Below are 17,957 nucleotides of genomic sequence, written 5' to 3'. Positions count from 1 at the left end.
GTTTCATCCGTATGTCCATAGGCACGACTCATGGGGCTGTAGTACAGGGTTCACAGCATCTGACTTTTTGGCCGATGGTTAGTGGCGTAGTCCATTCCATGAAATTCTTCAGGATGGTTGAGGTAGTGCTGGTCACTGTAGTGCCCTTGGTCAGATCTTCGGGGAGTCTGTGTCATCAGGAGACGGGCTGGGATAGGCGGCACTTCGGAGCATGCATGCTCCTTCATCAGGCTTTTATTTCTTATCTCTGTACTTGTTCTGCATTAGTAACGTAGAATATTTTGAAGCATCAGGACTGTCAGGTAATTGGTATTTTCAGAAAGAGAGGTCAGTAATGACAGGCTCCATATTTGTATTATGATAGTCCATCCAAAATGTGAACAGGCTGAACCAAGCTCATTACTGCAGCACCAGTTGTGGGCTTGTTTTTGTATTGTACAGCCAACACCTGACTTTCTCTAAATGTGATCTGGGTGGCTATGGGGCTTCCTTGATCATTTTTACGGTGCTCCCCCATCACCTGTGTTGTATCGGTGCTTGAAGGCTCCTGGGCTCTCCTGCTCCTTCTGATAGCCCAGGACCATGGCTACTAATATTAGGATGGCAAGCAGGAGGAGCTTGGGAACATATGCTCCCCAATCTCCTTTGCCTAGTGTGAACCTAGGAGTGCCCTACTCTGAGGCTTTCTGGTTACACAGCTGTCAGAATCCCAACTAGAAAGGTAGTTGCACAGCTGATCAAGCACAGTTTGTGCTTGATTGGCTGGAGCAGTGGAGAGAGGGGTCTAACAAACTCCTGATGTCACCATAAAGAGTACCTGTTACCTGCCCAATAGTATCACATAGGGGGCTTGTTAGCCTGCTTGGTATAGTAATGAAGTTATATTTTCATTTTTAACATTTTTCTTGCATATAATAAAATAAAGTCAATTACAGCGGAGGTCCGCCAAAATTTGTCGCTCGGGTCTCGGGTGCTGCTGCCACCATCTTCGGTAAGGTAATCAGGAACTGAAGCCTTGCAGCTTCACTTCCTGATTCCCTACGGCGCATGCGCGAGTCACGCTGCGCAATCCCGATGGTCCATGCTGTCTCTGGGACCCGTGTGTTTCCCAGCAGACAGCAAGGGGGGGGAGGCATAGACAGGAAGTATCATACAGGTACACCCCTCTGAAAGGTGCCAAATGTGACACCAGAGGGGGGAAGGTTTCCGAAAAGCGGAGGTTACATTTTTGTGTGAACCTCCACTTTAAAGCTCAAAATACCCCATCACTCCACCCACACATACAAAAGTAAATGCACGCTTAGAGTGCACACTGCTTTCTGCCCCAAAGCACCCCCTCCCCATTTTGAGGGCATGTGGCCTTGTATAGTTCAGAGGGGGGGGCGCTCGCTCGACCCCCCCTTTTCTGGCCTGCATGCTCGGGTAAGGGTCTCATATGGATTTTGGGGGGCCAAAGGCTGATTTTTTATTTTATTTTAGCACTGGGTTTCCCCTCACGACCCAGGTCACACTTATCTCAAAGTTGGATCCAAATCGGATCCCGTTTATTAAAGTCGAATGGAAGTCAGATCGATGTTGGACCAATGTCGCAGGGCAAAGTCGGAACAGCAGTCGCCCAACTTTCATGCCGCACCAGCGTGAACCGGGCCTCAGACACCAACCCCCATTATCCCTTCCATGTGTTATACGTACCCGTTCCTGCTCTACCAAAAACTTTGCTGTGCGTCCCACTGTGCACACGCCTTTTCTTCAAAAAAATTCTCCCAGTCTCTGTTCCTCCTGCTCATGCTTGTGGCAATCTACAATATTATACAGGAAGGCTGTACATCTCTGAGACATGCACAGCAGAATACTTGGAAGAAGTTCTGGGTGTCTGACGCTAAAAATAATATATAATTGTAACAAAATGTCTTTGATAAAGTGCTCTGCCTATGTAGTCGGAAACAAAACGTGTTCCTGCTGGCTATTTTAATAAAGAAGGAATATGATTTTGCATCTCGGTGTGCGGCGTTCTTGTTGGTATAATTGATTACTTCAGTGGGGATGAGCTGAGCCAGCATCTGAGATGTAACTATGGAGTATAGAATGTATTCTCACCTGCGGCAGCATGTGGAATGTTTAGCGCTGTATAAAGATTACATTTGTCCTGTAGAGATTTGCCCTCATTTGTGTGAATATTGGATTTTTTATGTAAACCCAAAATGTATTTTTCAGTATGTTTGGCATTATGTCTCAAACAGTTTTCTTAAAAAAGAACTAACATAAAAAATGCTTTTTGTTATTTAACTACCCAGGGGACCAAGCACATGGTAGAAATAATCAAGGGACAGGGGAAGAGGAAAAAGTGGGAGTACCGTGAGGTCACCCCCCAAAACAAGACTTGCATATGGAGAACCGACAACGGTATAGTGTTAGTTTTGACTTTATTACGTGCAAAAAATTCTCAAACAAATTAGCAGGCACAATGGCCCATCCCTACAAACATCTGTGTAAAAAATGGGTTAAAAAAGAGTTGACAATGTTGTCACGCACACTCATCTCATAGGGCGCCACTCACATAAACAAGCATATCACAATAACATCAAAAGACATCCTTGTATCTAAGCCTTAAGGTCTAGGTAGGGGGTCATAAGGTGCTGAGCAATACTTGCCCTGTTCAAGCATGATATATATATGCAACTAGCATCACTGACTCCTCCACTCCTCCACTTCCTTCGACAAAGTCGTGAAATCACGGCTCTTAGGCTAAATGATACTTCATGGGAAGAAAAATATCAATATATTGAGAGGTAACAGTAAGGTGTGACTAAGCATTGGAATCTGTAGAGCTGAAATAGCATCTTCAAACAGTTCCAAATGTTGGCAAAATGTATGAAATGTATTCAATGATGTTTGTCTAGCCAAGTCAAGGGGAAAGTTGTGAACTCGTTGAGTGATCATTTGCTATTATGAATTAACAAGCAGCTTAGAGAGGGGTTGGGCCAGTGGCAGGTGGTGCTAAACTTTATCGGGGGGTCTGCCCTTAGCCCTCTACGGTCCCCTGCACTCAGCTCCTTCAGGGCTTCCTTGGCTTCTCCTCCAAGCCAACCCAATCTGCCTCCTGTCCTGATTGGCCCAGAAGAGAAGCCGGAAGAAAATAGCAAATATTGGGTGGGCAGTACACTGCGCCCCGAGCCCAAACTTTTTCAAGCAAATTAGAGCCTCCTGCTCTAATCATGTGGCTTGAAGAAAAAAAACAACAACTCATAGAATCCTATGAGTCTGGCTCTCCCACATGCAAACTAGGGGTCGATGCCCCTGCGCCACTTATGGACCAGCTGCTTCTGGTCGGGGCTTTGTGCTGGCTGTACATCTCCCCACAGGGACACCCATAATTTGTGCTTTAAAGGAGGGTGGGGTTGCAGTCAGTTTGTAGAGGTACATTTTGGGAGCAACAGGGGCCATCAGTCAGAACGGGACCAAATGCTATACACCAATCAGCATGGGACCAAGTGCCAAATGCATTTGGTCCCATGGAGAGTCAAATATCATACCTCCCAAATTTTTGAGATGGGAACGAGGGACACCTATTAGTAAAAGTATAAAGGCATAGGACACCTCCCTGCCACACCCCATTAAAGGAGAATTATACAAAAAAAATGATTAGTTTAAACCACAAGTGTTTTTTTTTTTACCGCTACTATTCCTTTATACTGACTATTGAAATTTACGAAAAATAGAAATTGGATGAAAAGTTTAGCACTGGGAAACACTTTTTGGAAGATAAATAGTGCACTTCATATATGACTTTATAGATCAGGCCAAAATGAAGGACAAATGAGGAGGAAAGAGGGACAGAGGGAGTTTGTTCCAAATCAGGGACAGTTGGGAGCTAAGAAATACAAAAAAAAAATAACAATAGTTCTTCTTTAAAGCGGAGGTCCACCCTAAAGTGGACCTTCCGCTCATTGGAACCCTCCCCCCCTCCGGCGCCACAATTAGCACCTTTCAGGGAGGAGGGGGTGCAGGTACCTCTACAGTACAGGTATCTGCACCCACTTCCGGCGTAGATTCTGCAGAAGGTACGCCCCTTTCCGCAGAATCTACGCCCCTTTCCGAAGGTCCCCCGCTGCCTGCTGGGAAACACACGGATCCCGGAGACAGCAGGGACCATCCTTATTGCGCAGCGCGACTCGCGCATGCGCAGTAGGGAACCGGGAAATGACGCCGAAAGGCTCCACTTCCTGATTCCCATACCCAAGATGGCGGCGGCAGCACCCGAGAGACGATCGAGAGATCGGCTTCGGGTGCCGACATCGCGGGCGCGCTGGGCGGGTAAGTGTCATTATTTTAAAAGTCAGCAGCTGCAGTATTTGTAGCTGCTGGCTTTAAAAAAAAAAAACGTCGGACTCCCGGCGGACTCCCGCTTTAAGAAAACATTTTCTGTGAGTCTGTTGCAACGTCTTTTTTTTAAATGTTTTTATTACTGGAGATCCTACCAGTATCAACACTTCCTGTTGCAGACTGACAAAGCTAAGCCATTGGTTCACAATTTGCAACAGTGTTGTCTGAACTCCTTCATTTTGTCGTTGGGCTTTCAATTAGGTCTATTAGACAGGAAGAAGCACAAATCACAGGCTGACAACATTGCTGCAAATTGCAAGGCAGTGTCTTATCGTTAACAATCTATAATGGAAAAAGCTGCTAATGGCAGGATCTACAGGTAAAGCTACATTCAAACGAGCTTTGCAAGCAGGATAAATTATCTGGAAAGTATTAACAATTATATGTACTTGTTAATTCATGCATTTACATGCCTTTATTTACATTTACAAGCATTTAAATGTGTTTACACACCCCTGGACTCACAGAGTTTTTTATTTTATTTTTTAACACAGCTAAAATGAGCACACCTGAATGTGGGTAAACACACAGTGAGAATTACACCATTAAAAAGTGTTCAAAGTGGTGGTAAACCCTCCTATCGTTTTCGGCCAAGGAAGATGCCATCTTGGCCTCTGTTTAATTTTCAACTGCCATGATGCTGCCCAAGTGCTCAGTTGTGACACCAGCCATTGGATGGTTTGACAGTTTGGTTGAGAGCACAACCAAGGTGACAGTTAGCATTTACGGCATGCCATGAATGCAACTGTTTTTTTAAACTATTGAATATATGGGTTTACTTCTGTTTTAAAAAAACATTAGGAAACTCTTACAAACACATCTAAGTGCAGGTTTGTCATTGCCAGTGAGGCCTAAGAAACTTTACAACAGGTTCACGAAAAATGATTTGCTCATGTAAACTGTACAGCGAGGCATGAAGCCAAACATACTGAAAAGTAGATTTGTGGTTTACATACAAAGAGCCATCTGGGTTAGTTACATTTAATATTTACCTAAATATGTCAGCAAAATTCATTACCCATCACCAGGAAAAGGAAAAATCCTTATTTGCAGTAATAAATACAAAACAGTGCCGCACAATGCCGCTATGGGATCTTATACATAAACAGTACCAACAAACTGAAGATAGCGTCTCACATACAAATCAAACTATAAAATTACCTCTTATGTGGTATTTGCTTTGTGCTCATAAATGTGGACTTAATATTTGTAAAAAAAAAAACTTATGAATCACAGTCCATATCCTTATTCTACTTCTGCAACTCACTTCTTCTCTGAAGTGAAGTCGCACATGTTAATGTATTGCTTGTATGCTCATACACAATTCTGCTCTCACCTTCTATAATTGATCCAAACTTAATCAGGTCTGATGTGCCTTCACCTTTAACTGGGGTCTGTAAGTGCCAACTTACTTAATGTGCATCCATCCTTAGCTATCAATGGGGATAGTATCATCATTCATCCAAAAAAGAATGCTACCGGTAATAGTGCTCACTGTATTCCCACAAACCACTTAAAATGCCACTCGCATTCTGGTAAATAACATGATGCCTTATTATAAGGCAGCCTATCGAGCTAGGGGAAGAAATTTGAGAAAGTTTGGCAGGCCTGGTTCAACTTGGATAGTACAGTGGGATAGGATGGAGATTCACAGCATGAGAAGGATTTCAAGGTATAGTTGGAAAAGTAACTGCCCAGGCAGTCCAAAATAGTCATAGGGAAAAAGAAAGGTACAGTAGTAAATAAGAAAATGTATGTAGGTTTATAAATGGAATATGATACACTCTAATTGAGCTGTGACAAGGGAGGGAAAAGGAATGGGGGGGGGGGGGGTGTTGGGTTAATCGTTTTAATCGTTTATGCTGGCCCTGTGTGGCAGCACCATCGGGAATGTGTCATTTTGATACACCCCGAATGGAACTGTGTTTTATTTTCATGTTCTGGAAAAATTTAAATAAAAAGAACTCACTTAGACTTGTACACTGATCTGGTGCACTTCAGAGATCACAGCTTGTGTTACCCTTTAAAAATACAGCCTGTTGGTACCTCTCCAAGATGGCGTTTAGTTCACTTCTGGTTGCAGCGTGATATCATCGGTTCCACCAAATGCGTTGCGTCATTTGATCACATTACTTTTTGCAGCCCCACTACAAGGGTCAAATGCTTGTTTACATCAAGGGAACTAGCAAAAGATATTCACTTACTTGATCCACAGTAGCAACCCTACACTCTGGCAGTGGACTTTCCCATGGCATGTTCACATCCATTGCTGGGCTATGGATGCTGCATTGTGCTTGATGAGGTGAGAGGAGAAGAACATGCAGAGATTGGTCTAGAAGCACAGAGGGAGCCTGCAGGAGGTGTACTCTAGACCTAAACAAGTATTTAACCCTTGCAGCATGGGGGCAGCCCCCCCATAAAAGGAGGGTTTTTGTCAGCCTTAAGTAGCAGGTTAGTAATGTCACAGCTTCACACCTTTGAGTACTTTTCTCAAAAGCAGACTTGGATATATTTATTAAACCAGTACAAGTTAATCTGTTTTTCAGAAACAATTTAGCTACTTATTTATCATACAATATAGTAAAGGTTGCAACTTTGCAAAAAGAAAAAATCAAACAAAAAAACTAAAAATATGTGCTGATGACTATACACAGGTTGCAGAAGCTGTTTTCAGCCGGTGCTAATTTTAGGTCCTCAATAAAAAATAAAATGACAGCAACCACATCCTAATTTAGTTTCTGTAAAATATTAGGTAAAGGTTTACTTGATTAAAATTAATGCTTAACTCTTGTCTATAATGATGAATGTATTCAATTATTCTTGTAGCAGAACAGTACCTAGTTAATTAATAATTCCTACAGCCCAAGACGTGCCTTCTTATGTCTGTTCATTTATCTCTTCACCAGAGCACTCCTGTGGGTCCAATCGAGGTGCGACATTTCCAACATCATACAAAAAGAAAAGTATGTTTGACTTCACTGGGAACAAGGTATGTCATAATTTTCTGGTGAACTTATCATTTACAGCTTAACTCCATACAAGTTGTGTAACTACAGGGCTGGAACAACGTTGAGGGCATGTGATAACACTCAAGAAATGACACAATGTAAAGTAGTGAGTGTACAGCTTGTATAGCAGTGTCAATTTGCTGTCCCCTCAAAATAACTCAACACACAGCCAATAATGTCTAAACCGCTGAAAACAAAAGTTATTACACCCCTAAGTGAAAATTTCCAAATTGGGCCCAATTAGCCATTTTCCCTCTCCGGTGTCATGTGACTGTTTGTGTTACAAGATCTCAGGTGTGAATGGTGGCTGTTTAAAGTGAATTATATTTGTAAAATTAAAATTGGTAAAAAACAGGTGAACCTTTTCTCCTTTTGAATATTTAGTCCTGTGCAAGGGAAATTTTTTAAAAAAACTGGATATTTGTAAGGACTTGATTTGGTACTGAAAGTTAACAGGTTTGCTAAGGGAGAAATCACTTTATTAAGGGAACCACTTTTAATTTTTGGTGGTTAATAATCATCAGAAGTAATCAAAGTGTAGAGCACCTTGTATATCTTTCAGAAACAGTTTCTAACAATATGGGACTTTTGATGTGTATCCCCTGCTCTTTCTGCTCAAACAAAATTCATATAATAGACACATGAAGCGTTTATGAGGATTTAGACAGGAAACTGAGGACAGCATTTATTTACTAGAGCAGCTTAGCATATGCGTATAGGATACATTAAGCAAAATATATGCAGCAACTGACATATTGGAGTTGACTTACTTCACTTTACAAGGGAATTTTGATGTTGCAAGAGATTTTTCTGGGTCCCACACCACCATCTTCCTTTTCTATGCCATTGGAAGCTGGCTGTCTCTTACACCGGCACCTGATTACCAGGTCTGCATCTCCTAGGATATGTGAAAGGCATATCCAAGGAGGCTGCAGGAGCAGAAACACATAATTCTCGCCATTCAATGGCGGTGGAGGTAGGGCTACACAAAAATAGCTAATGTGAAATCTGATTGGCTGCTATGGAGTCCTTCACATCTTCAGCATACTCATACTCTACTGCCTTAAAATAAGGTCCCTTTCAGGCTGGGGCAGTGGGTGCGTCAGCGGTAAAGCGCCGCTATTTTTATAAGCGGTTTACCGTCAATTTCGCTGCGCTATTCGGCCGCTAGCGAAATTGAATTGTAGAGTGAAAGTCCACTTTAAAGAAACCTAGTTGTCTGACCATTTATTTTAACAGCAGTAATCTCATAATATTATATATGCATTTTTTAATTCATATATTTAGGAGAAAATTATAAAAGCAGACCAGTGCAATAAGGTGCAAATTCCATGTAAATAACAACAAAACAAAACAATAAAAACAGTAATGCATTTCCTATTTTTTTTTCACCTAAAGAGGAGAGTGGAGGGCTTATTATACAGGCACAAGGTAAACCAACCAATATGTACATAATTGTCCAGTTACTGAGTTTTTGGTTTAACCACTTCAGCCCCGGAAGATTTTACCCCCTTCCTGATCAGATCACTTTTTACAATTTGGCGCTGCATTGTTTTAACTGACAATTGCACCGTCATGGAATGCTGTACCCAAACAAAATTTGCATCCCTTTTTTCCCCACAAATAGAGCTTTATTTTGGTGGTATTTGTATTCTGCAGTTTTTATTTTTTTCACTATAAACAAAAAAATTCTGTAAAAAATATACTACCGTAATTGCTTAATTCCTTAAGTTCTTTTGGCAGCTAGAATTCTCAAAAATTTAATATATTTTTTACTTTTTGCTATAATAAATATCCCCCAAATTTAAAAAACAAAAACTAATTTCTTCATCAGTTTAGGCAAATATGTATTCTTCTACATATTTTTGGTAAAAAAAAGGAAAAATCGGAATAAGCGTATATTGATTTATTTGTGCAAAAGTTATAGCTTCTACAAACTATGGGAAAGATATATGGCATTTTTATTTATTTTTATTTTATTACTAGTAATGGCGGGAATCTGCGATTTTTAGTGGTAGTGTGACATTACGACGGACAGATTTTGACACATTTTTGGGACCATTGACATTTAAACAGCAATCAGTGCTATAAAAATGCATTGATTACTGTATAAATGTCACTAGCAGGGAAGGGGTTCACAATAAAGGGCGATCAAGGGGCTAACTGTGTGTTCCCTCAATGTGTTCTAACTGTTTGGGGATGGAACTAACTAGGAGAAATGACTGATCTAGTCCCTACATTGTAGGAACACACGATCTGTCTTCTCTCCTCTGACAGCACAGGGATTTGTGTGTTTACACACAAATCCCTGTGTTGGCTCTTGTGCACGCGACCACACGTGGCCACCGGCGATTGCGCCCGTGCGCTCTGGTAGCTCTCCTGGGAAAAACTGTTTGGGGATGGAACTAACTAGGAGAGGTGACAGATCTAGTCCCTACATTGTAGGAACACAATCTGTCTTCTCTCCTCTGACAGCACAGGGATTTGTGTGTTTACACACACAAATCCCTGTGCTGGCTCTTGTGCACGCAACTGCACGTGGCCGCCGGCGATCACGCCCGTGCACTCTGGTAGCTCTCCTGTGCAAAGCTGTATATATATATATATATATATATATATATATATATATATATATATATGGGATTTCGCCCAGGAGAGCCATTCTGCAGCAGTATATCTATGTGAGCCGGTCAGGAACTGGTTAAGTACATCATAAATCAGATACATTTACAATATGTTAGCAAATGTTGAAGGCATAAAAAATCTCAATAGGATTCTGCAGGAAATTATAGAACAATTACAGATAAAAGGCACCATATGCAAAATTCTGGTTGTTCCAGAAGCATGTGTTATTTAGATCACTTTCATAAAGCTTCTTTGCAGAATTATATAAAAAAAAGAAGATTCAAGTACTTTAAATTCCTCTTTGGATATCTGTCTCCAATATCTTTTCATGCCACATGAATATATATGTGCATTTAAGGTATTTTATACATCTTATTTACCTGTAAAAACCTCCTTCTGTAGAAATTCAGATGCCCAAAGTCTTTTGTTGGACACCATAATTTTGGATGTGATGCCAGCACCAGCAGTCTCAGCGGGACCTGACCCTCAACTTATAGTACAGGTGCTATGACTGGAGCACAGGGGTGGAAAGCACAGGCATAGTCATAACACGCACAGCTGCTGATAATAACCCCTGCAGCACTGGAAGATCACTGCAATGGGGGCAGAGGACTGGGGGCAGAGGACTGAGCATTTCTACTGTACACAGCACACAGCACACACTTCATTGCTAGTAGATAGCATTATTGGTGCTGTTAAAAAATAAATAAAACAACTTCAGCTTTAAAATAGAATTGTGCCATTGCATCATTTACTCTCTGACGTTAATAATTTGTAAAATGCAAAAAAAAAAAATACTGGATACATGTGTCCTGTTGCAAAGGCAGAAGAATGTCACCAGCACACCGAGGATCTCCAATGTGGGTCCAAAGTTTCATTCAGCGATCACATTGTTACAGCAAGAGCAACATTTAGGAGTCTCCCAGGACCCCTTCATCAGGCATGTCTGATGAAAGGGTCCTGCAAGGCTCTGAAACATTGCTCTTAAGCCCCATACACATTAGTAGTTTTTCTGCTGAGTTTTTCCTTCAGGTTTACTAAACCATGTAGTGCAAGGACCTGCCTGATTGCATACAAATTGAAACTCCTAAGGTTTGACCTCATATTATATGGTTTTGGTAAATCTGAAGGAAAAGCTCAGCAGAAAAACTGATAGTGTGTATGGGGCTTAACTGTAACATTGTGATCCCTGAATAAAGCTTTGGACCCACATTGGAGATCCTCGTTGTGCTGGTGATGTGCTTCTGTCTTGAAAATCTTTGGTTTCAGCCGATGGTGCTAGAGCACCTGCTTATATACACAGACATTATCCAGGAACATATGCATTGGAACTGTGCATTGGTATCCTCTGTTGCAAAGGGGGCTCATTTACAGTAAAACTTGGGCCTTTTCACCAAAGTCCCCCAAAACTGTTGGGGGACTTTGGTGAAATATCCCCTAATTTCTCACTTATGTGACAGAGAAAGGGACTGATGACAAAGATTCCCCAGTTCTTTCTCTGCAGTCTCAGATGCACTGGAGTGGACAGTGAATGAATAGGAAGTGCTCTGTGCTGAGTTTACTATGCTTCAGTTGTGAATAAGCACAGAGTGATCAGTACCGATTCCCTACTGTGTTAATTCAGAAAAGGAAGGGGCCAGGAAAATATGTAATTTACCGGCCCCTTCCCCTGCTCTCCATCCTCTATCCTTTCCACATCTCCTGAGAGGAGAGGGAAGGGCAGCAGGGGGAATCTGCGCCACATGGGGTGATTAGGGTGTGCCCAGGCACACCTTATGCACCCACCTTACGTCAATCAGGGCACCATTTGGGTTCCCCTCAGGTGCTGTGAGCATGAAACCAAGATTGCAGTGGGTCAGAGATGAATGAGAAGACTCTGTAAAGGGGGTACTATGTTGTGATGGGGGCTCTCATGTATAGGGGGACTCTGAAGTGATGTGGAGACTCTGTGGTGGTAATGGGGGTCCTCTGATGTATGGGGGGTTTCAGTTGTAGACTCAGGGGAGACTGAGGGTTTTCAGGGGAGATTCTAATGTAAAGGTGAGGCCCTGATGTAATGGGGAGACTGTGGTGCTGATGGGGGTCTTTTGATGTATGGGGGAGGGGGGTTGTTGTGATATGGGGACTCTGATGTGATATGGGGACGCTGGCTACTGATCAAGGCTGATCAAGGCTGTTGTGTGCATTGTCCCAGGCTCTGATTTCCCATTAATAAGTGAAATTTAAATTTTTTACATTTTAGACTGGGATGCTTTGAGACTTTGCATACTTTTAAAGAGGAAGTAAACTCTCCCACTCTGATGCTTCTTTTCATTTAGTCCATTATAATAAGTAATTATCAAACTATAGCACTGTAATCCAGCCAAAATCGCATATGGCAACCCTGCTTCCCTGCTCATAGCTGACTTGTTTTATTTCATAGTATTTACTTGTATCTAGTGTTTGCCTATGTAAGTCTTATCAGCTGATAAGACTGCAGTAATGCTGTCTGATGCCTTTTTTTCCACTCCATGTGATTTCACATGGGGAGTAGGAGGAAGCTCTGAGTGATTATGCAGTCTTGTGAGATTTCAGTGCTGTGCTGTAGGAAGTCGTGATAATAGATAGACAAGTACACAGAGTGTGCCGTAAATCAGGGGACATATGGGCATGCTCAGTGATGTCATTCTAAAGAACAAAAAGAAGGGCTTTTTTTTCTGGGTGAACTTAGTGGAACTCAGTTCTACCACCTCTGGCTCAGACCCTTTGGTGCTTGCTCACCACAATCACTTGTAAACATAGAAGAAGTTTCTCTGTTTACAAGTGACAGCTCTGCACTTGTATTTAATGCCCCTTTAAGACTCTCCTACTGTTTTCATGAAATTTGATGTGATTTAGAGGGTGTGTGTAGGGGGAGGGGTTTGTGGGACCGTGGTTAAGTTCCAGTACCTATTGTTTGAGAAAAAATGCCCTGAAAAAAAGAATTACAACAATACTAAGCAAGTAAGGAGATATCTACAAGCAGTGTTCATTAAGGTTTTTTTATGCTGATTCACATGGCACAAAGTTGTGGGGGAGAGTTTACAACCACTTTAAAGGGTGCCGCGACTGAGCAAAGGGTGAGAAATGCTGGGTTAGTATACTACCCGCCTACCTTTTAGATTCATCATTACACCTTCCCATCCCCAGATTGGGACAAAAACACTTCCAAAAATGCCACCAGGCTCATTCACCATGGCTAGCAACATAGACATGTACCTTCACAAACAGTACAAAAGGAATCCTTTCCATAAATCCCTTTTTCTCTTTGTGTTCCTGGCTTGAACCATTTTTCCTTTCTAATAAAGCGGCTATGAGTATATAATTCTGTAGTGTGACCTATCCCAGGGGAACGTTGGCCAGCACTGCAGAAGGAGCACAGAACATTCTGTAATCATACTCATCCCGGGTACACTGTGAAGTCAATAACACAGTTTTTAATCTGAAGAAATAAGCCATCCTTGTTTCTAACACAGATGTGGTCCTTACAATATTTCTACTTAAACAAGAAAGCAAACCTTGGTGCTCGCTTGCTTTTAAAAGTATAGTTGTTCTGCATTATTTATTTGTAACTGGATAATGTACTGTCGTTTGCGCAGTGTAAAAAAATAGCCTGATGAAGAAATGGATATACTCACAGTGCATCTGTGTAAACTAATGCGTATTTACATGAGAGTAGACCTCTAAACGCAGCACTATAGGAATCATTGGGACCCTACGCTGCATCTGCAAACTGAAATGCGTGCTGCATTTAGAGGCCTGGAAAAGAGTAGGACAAATCTGCATCTGGGGGCATACATATTAGTGGATTTGACATGTGTATGCATGTAAACACGTGCACACTTACATGCATAGGGTCATTAGAAGAAATGTAAGCATCTAAATGCTGTACATGTCTAAACGCTTTAGGTGCGTGTTTTACTCAGGATCTTCTGCTAGCTCCTCCAGCAAAAACCTGCATTCCATGTGCAGAAAATACACATATACCCATATATGTGAATGATGCTCAAAGGAACAGGGGTTGTAAAGCTTGTGACACCAGCTATGCCCATACAGCCCTGGCTTCTGACAGGATGAAAAGTTTGGACTAATTTAAATAGCACGTGTTCTCAAACTCTGACTGGTAGGTTTATGAAATATTCCTCATCATTTTTCACTTTTTGAACTTCACTATACTGAAAGCTAATAGGTGGTGGTGTAGGGATTGATTTTTTGCAGATTTTCTGCTTTCTGTTTTAGCGCTTTTTTACATTTGTGGTGGAGTGTGGTGCCCTCTGCAGAGCGATCCACATTTGGATCATTTATAGAGGGTATTTGACAGGTGGGTAGGAGACTTTATATATTGCTTCCTCACCACCTGATTTAACCCTATAATGCCACACTACCACACTTGACACATAGCAAGTTTTGGCCATTTTGTTAGTGCCCCTTTAAGTTTTGCCCCTCTTGTAGTGATGTCATGGCTGGAGCTAGTGCCCTTATGATACCAACTGTAGGTTGGGCCCAGTTAGAGCAGGGTATGAGAACAGAACACCCTGGTGCTGCGTCCTGTAGCACTCATCCCATCAAAAGTAAATTTGGGGGCCTGGCTGGGCACAATTGAGAATGAGACATTATGAGACATTATGAGAGCAAGCAGGATGCCAATGGAGGGACCTTTCCACCCCTGGTCCTCAGAGGCTTGGTGTAGTGGGGCCTGGAACTGATTATTCTAATGGGAAGCTGTTCCAACTTGGTGGTATGGGAAGATGGCTCCAAATACTTGTGCTCTGTACTGATAAAGACTACTGCAGGATGTATTTTTTCCAATTTTGTTCTGTACTAAAGATTTTGCCAGTATGTCTCATGTGATGTATTATTGGAAGAGGTATTAATTACAATAAAGTGCTGAAGTTACATCTAAGAGTGGACATTCCTTTATTCCAATTTGGGGCTTCTGGTTAGGAATGTAGGGAGCAGGCCTATGGCTATGAGAAATGTGGAAGATGGTGGAGACAATAGACAAGCCGGTACATGAGTGCCCCATCCAAGAAGAAGCGGGGCAGGGCCTGGAACAGCTTGGTGCCATTGGCTGTCCAATCCAGTTCCTCAATGGTTGAGTTTGACAGTCAGTTGACCAAGAAGAAGCAGGATGAGACCTGAGACAACTTGCCACCAATGGCCCCGCTAAACTTAATGGGCTAGTTTGAGAGGCATCACCATGAGTTTTACCTTTGCACCTTGAGTTAAAAATGCTATGGCTGCAAAGCAAAGATCTAAAGCTACAGCAGTGGTGTGCTGCCCCATCTAGCTGCTATTTTACAGCTCAAGTGGGCAGCCTGGGGGTAGTGGTAAAACCATGGTTCAACACCCCCCCCCCCCCCCTCACCCCTCGGCCACCCACCAGAAAAAGACCTTACAGACCACTTAACTTCCACCATACATTGTAAGACAATGGTGGACAGGTTTTTCTGGAGCACTGAAATACACACTTGGGCAGCCAGTGCACCACTGAATGGCTGTTATTTAAGCTGTCATTGGACAGCTCAGACCAAAGGCACAATGTGGGGGGTTTAAAGTGTCACTGACCACCAATGATTGTGTTATTTTTAAGGTGTGTGTGGGGGATAGTTAAACTGCCACTGATCAGCACCAGTGAGAATAGTACTACCGTATTTAAAAAAAAAAAGGAAATAAATGAAAGGTAAATGTAAGAAACCCCAATGTATTGGTCTTTTTCCCTTTATATAGTAAAACAAAAAAAAACTGTGGTTATTAAATACTGCAAAAAAGTGCTACCCATCGCAAAAAAAAAAAGAAATGATGTAAAATGAATCTGGGTACTGTGTGGCTTGACTGAGTAATTGTAAATCACAGCACTGAAAATTAAATCATAGCCAATGGGGGAACAGGCTGCTACCCAAGTGACTAAAGCAAACACTGCAATAATATTTCAAAATATGCACCAACCAATAAGACCCCCTATAGTATAATAAATACTAATTAGCCCATCTTTTTAAGTTTACTTCCCAGGAATTGTTTGCATTAGCTTGTTTCTAATGAGACTTCCACCATATCATTTATGTGGAAACTACAGCTCATTGTTTTTTATTCTTCACGCCATGGCCTTTTACTGTGGTGCCGAAAGAAAAGATGAAGCAGTGTATTACACTATAAGGCAATAAAAGATGTTCTTTGGAGTATATCTTCTTCTGCCCCAAATATATATCTCATACAATGTTGGACATAGTGGTTGTCATACTGGCAGGTTTTAAGTAAAGTGTCAGCCATTTTCTACTTGTATGAAATAAACCAGAAGCTTTTTCGTACACATAGAGCTACCCTGACCTTGCCGCAATATATATTTTTTTCTTGTACACCAAGCAATTAATCTGGGAACAGAAGGTCTATTTTGGTCCAACGGCTGCAGGTTCAAATGTTTTGGAAAAAAACAGGAACAATGTAGGTGTGAAGTTTTACCCAGGTCACCTTAATGGGGTGTTAACGTCAAGCTTTGGTTGTGTCTGGCTAAATGTTTGGGCTGTTAAATGGCTAGACAAACACACGTGGCAAGACTGACTCACTGAAATTTAATTGCCTTATAAGTCTGCAATAATGACTGTAAATGAAAGTATGATGTTATTTTAAGGAAGCCAGCTCTCAGTGTTGTATCTCAACATGCAGTTCTTTTTTTGGCTCTGCTTTATGTCGATGTCATTGTACTACAAGAAACACAATTATATGTGTAAAAGAATGCATAGATGCAGAAACCAAGTGTAGCTTCCACATAGATTTGCAAATATATGCTACTAACACCTATGTCTTTAATACATAGTGTTTAAGGAAGGCTGTCTATTTCTTTAATTAGGATACATGTGCTGCCACTGCGGACCTTGCACCCTTCTATACTGACTGTGGGAAACAGGATGTTGAATACTTTCTGCTGGCACATGCCATTAATTGTTGATCATACCAGACTCTTAGGTCTTTTTCTTCCCCAACAAGTACTAGCAAAAATTCACAAATTTAGTACATTTTAGTGATTTATTCCCAGTGAGGTTAAAGTAATGCCAGTCCTGCTGTATTTCGGTCTGTTGATAGGTTGGCCAGGCGAAGATGGTACCTCAGAAGAAGATGTGTTGGGGGTTGGAGCATCACTTTGAAGGGGTGCACATTAGTACTGCAAGAATGTTTGTGCATTTTATGGTGCATAGTATACAGAATTTATATTAGTCATCGTTATTATTGTAATTACCACATTTTTTAAATGTAACCTCTGTGCTGCTGTGTCTGACTCTAAGTGTATCTAAACCCAATAACAAAAATGTAATATATTGCAGCTTGCCAGTGTAACTCTACCCCCTTAAGAGCTGCAGAGTTTTGGGCCCCCCTATAGTCTGCACAGGCAGGCGACATACACTTTCCAATTTGCATCCTGACACAAGAAACTTGTTTTTTAGGATTTATTAGGTACTTCAACTTGGATAGGGTAAAAGGTATTATGGGATACCCAGCTTGACTCAAAGAAGAACAAAATGAGGACAACTTCCTTCTCTATCATTCGGAGTGGATTTTTAGCAAAGTCACAACTTCTAGGAGCTTTCAGTCCCTTTTATGAAAAATACCTCCCACCTGGCTACAGTATCAGATCTCAAGGTAAGAGATTGGGTAAAAAATAAACTGTCCCCTGAAGACTTGCCAAGAACCCTGCATCTCGCAGACTCCCTTATAGGCTCTGGGGGTGTAGAGGTACTCACACTGTCCTTGTCTTGCAGCTATGGATAGAACTGCTTTCAGGCCTTCTGCTGGGCTGGTTCCTTTCCAGACTACCTTCCAGAATTCCCCCTCCTCCGAGGCCTCCTCCCAGGCTACATAGCAGCACCTCAACCATCCATCTTTGACCCGACTCCCCTGCTGGCCAGGCTCCACAATATTTATCAGCTG

General features: G+C 41.8%; 1 protein-coding gene across 1 annotated transcript in view; it reads left to right on the top strand.

The window, feature by feature from the left end:
• The window catches only part of CHST3 (carbohydrate sulfotransferase 3), a 194,696-nt gene that overhangs the window by 95,103 nt on the left and 81,636 nt on the right, over window positions 1-17,957 (top strand). The window contains exon 2 of the mRNA XM_077454570.1: window positions 7,290-7,372. The gene's annotated coding sequence lies outside the window, so the exon portion shown is untranslated. The remainder of the gene's footprint in view (window positions 1-7,289; window positions 7,373-17,957) is intronic.

The sequence above is a fragment of the Lithobates pipiens genome, unplaced genomic scaffold (assembly GCF_037356315.1).
Source record: "Lithobates pipiens isolate NorthernLeopardFrog02 unplaced genomic scaffold, aLitPip1_a1.2 Scaffold_25, whole genome shotgun sequence".
NCBI lineage: Eukaryota > Metazoa > Chordata > Amphibia > Anura > Ranidae > Lithobates > Lithobates pipiens.
This window is presented reverse-complemented; position numbering and strand designations above follow the sequence as displayed.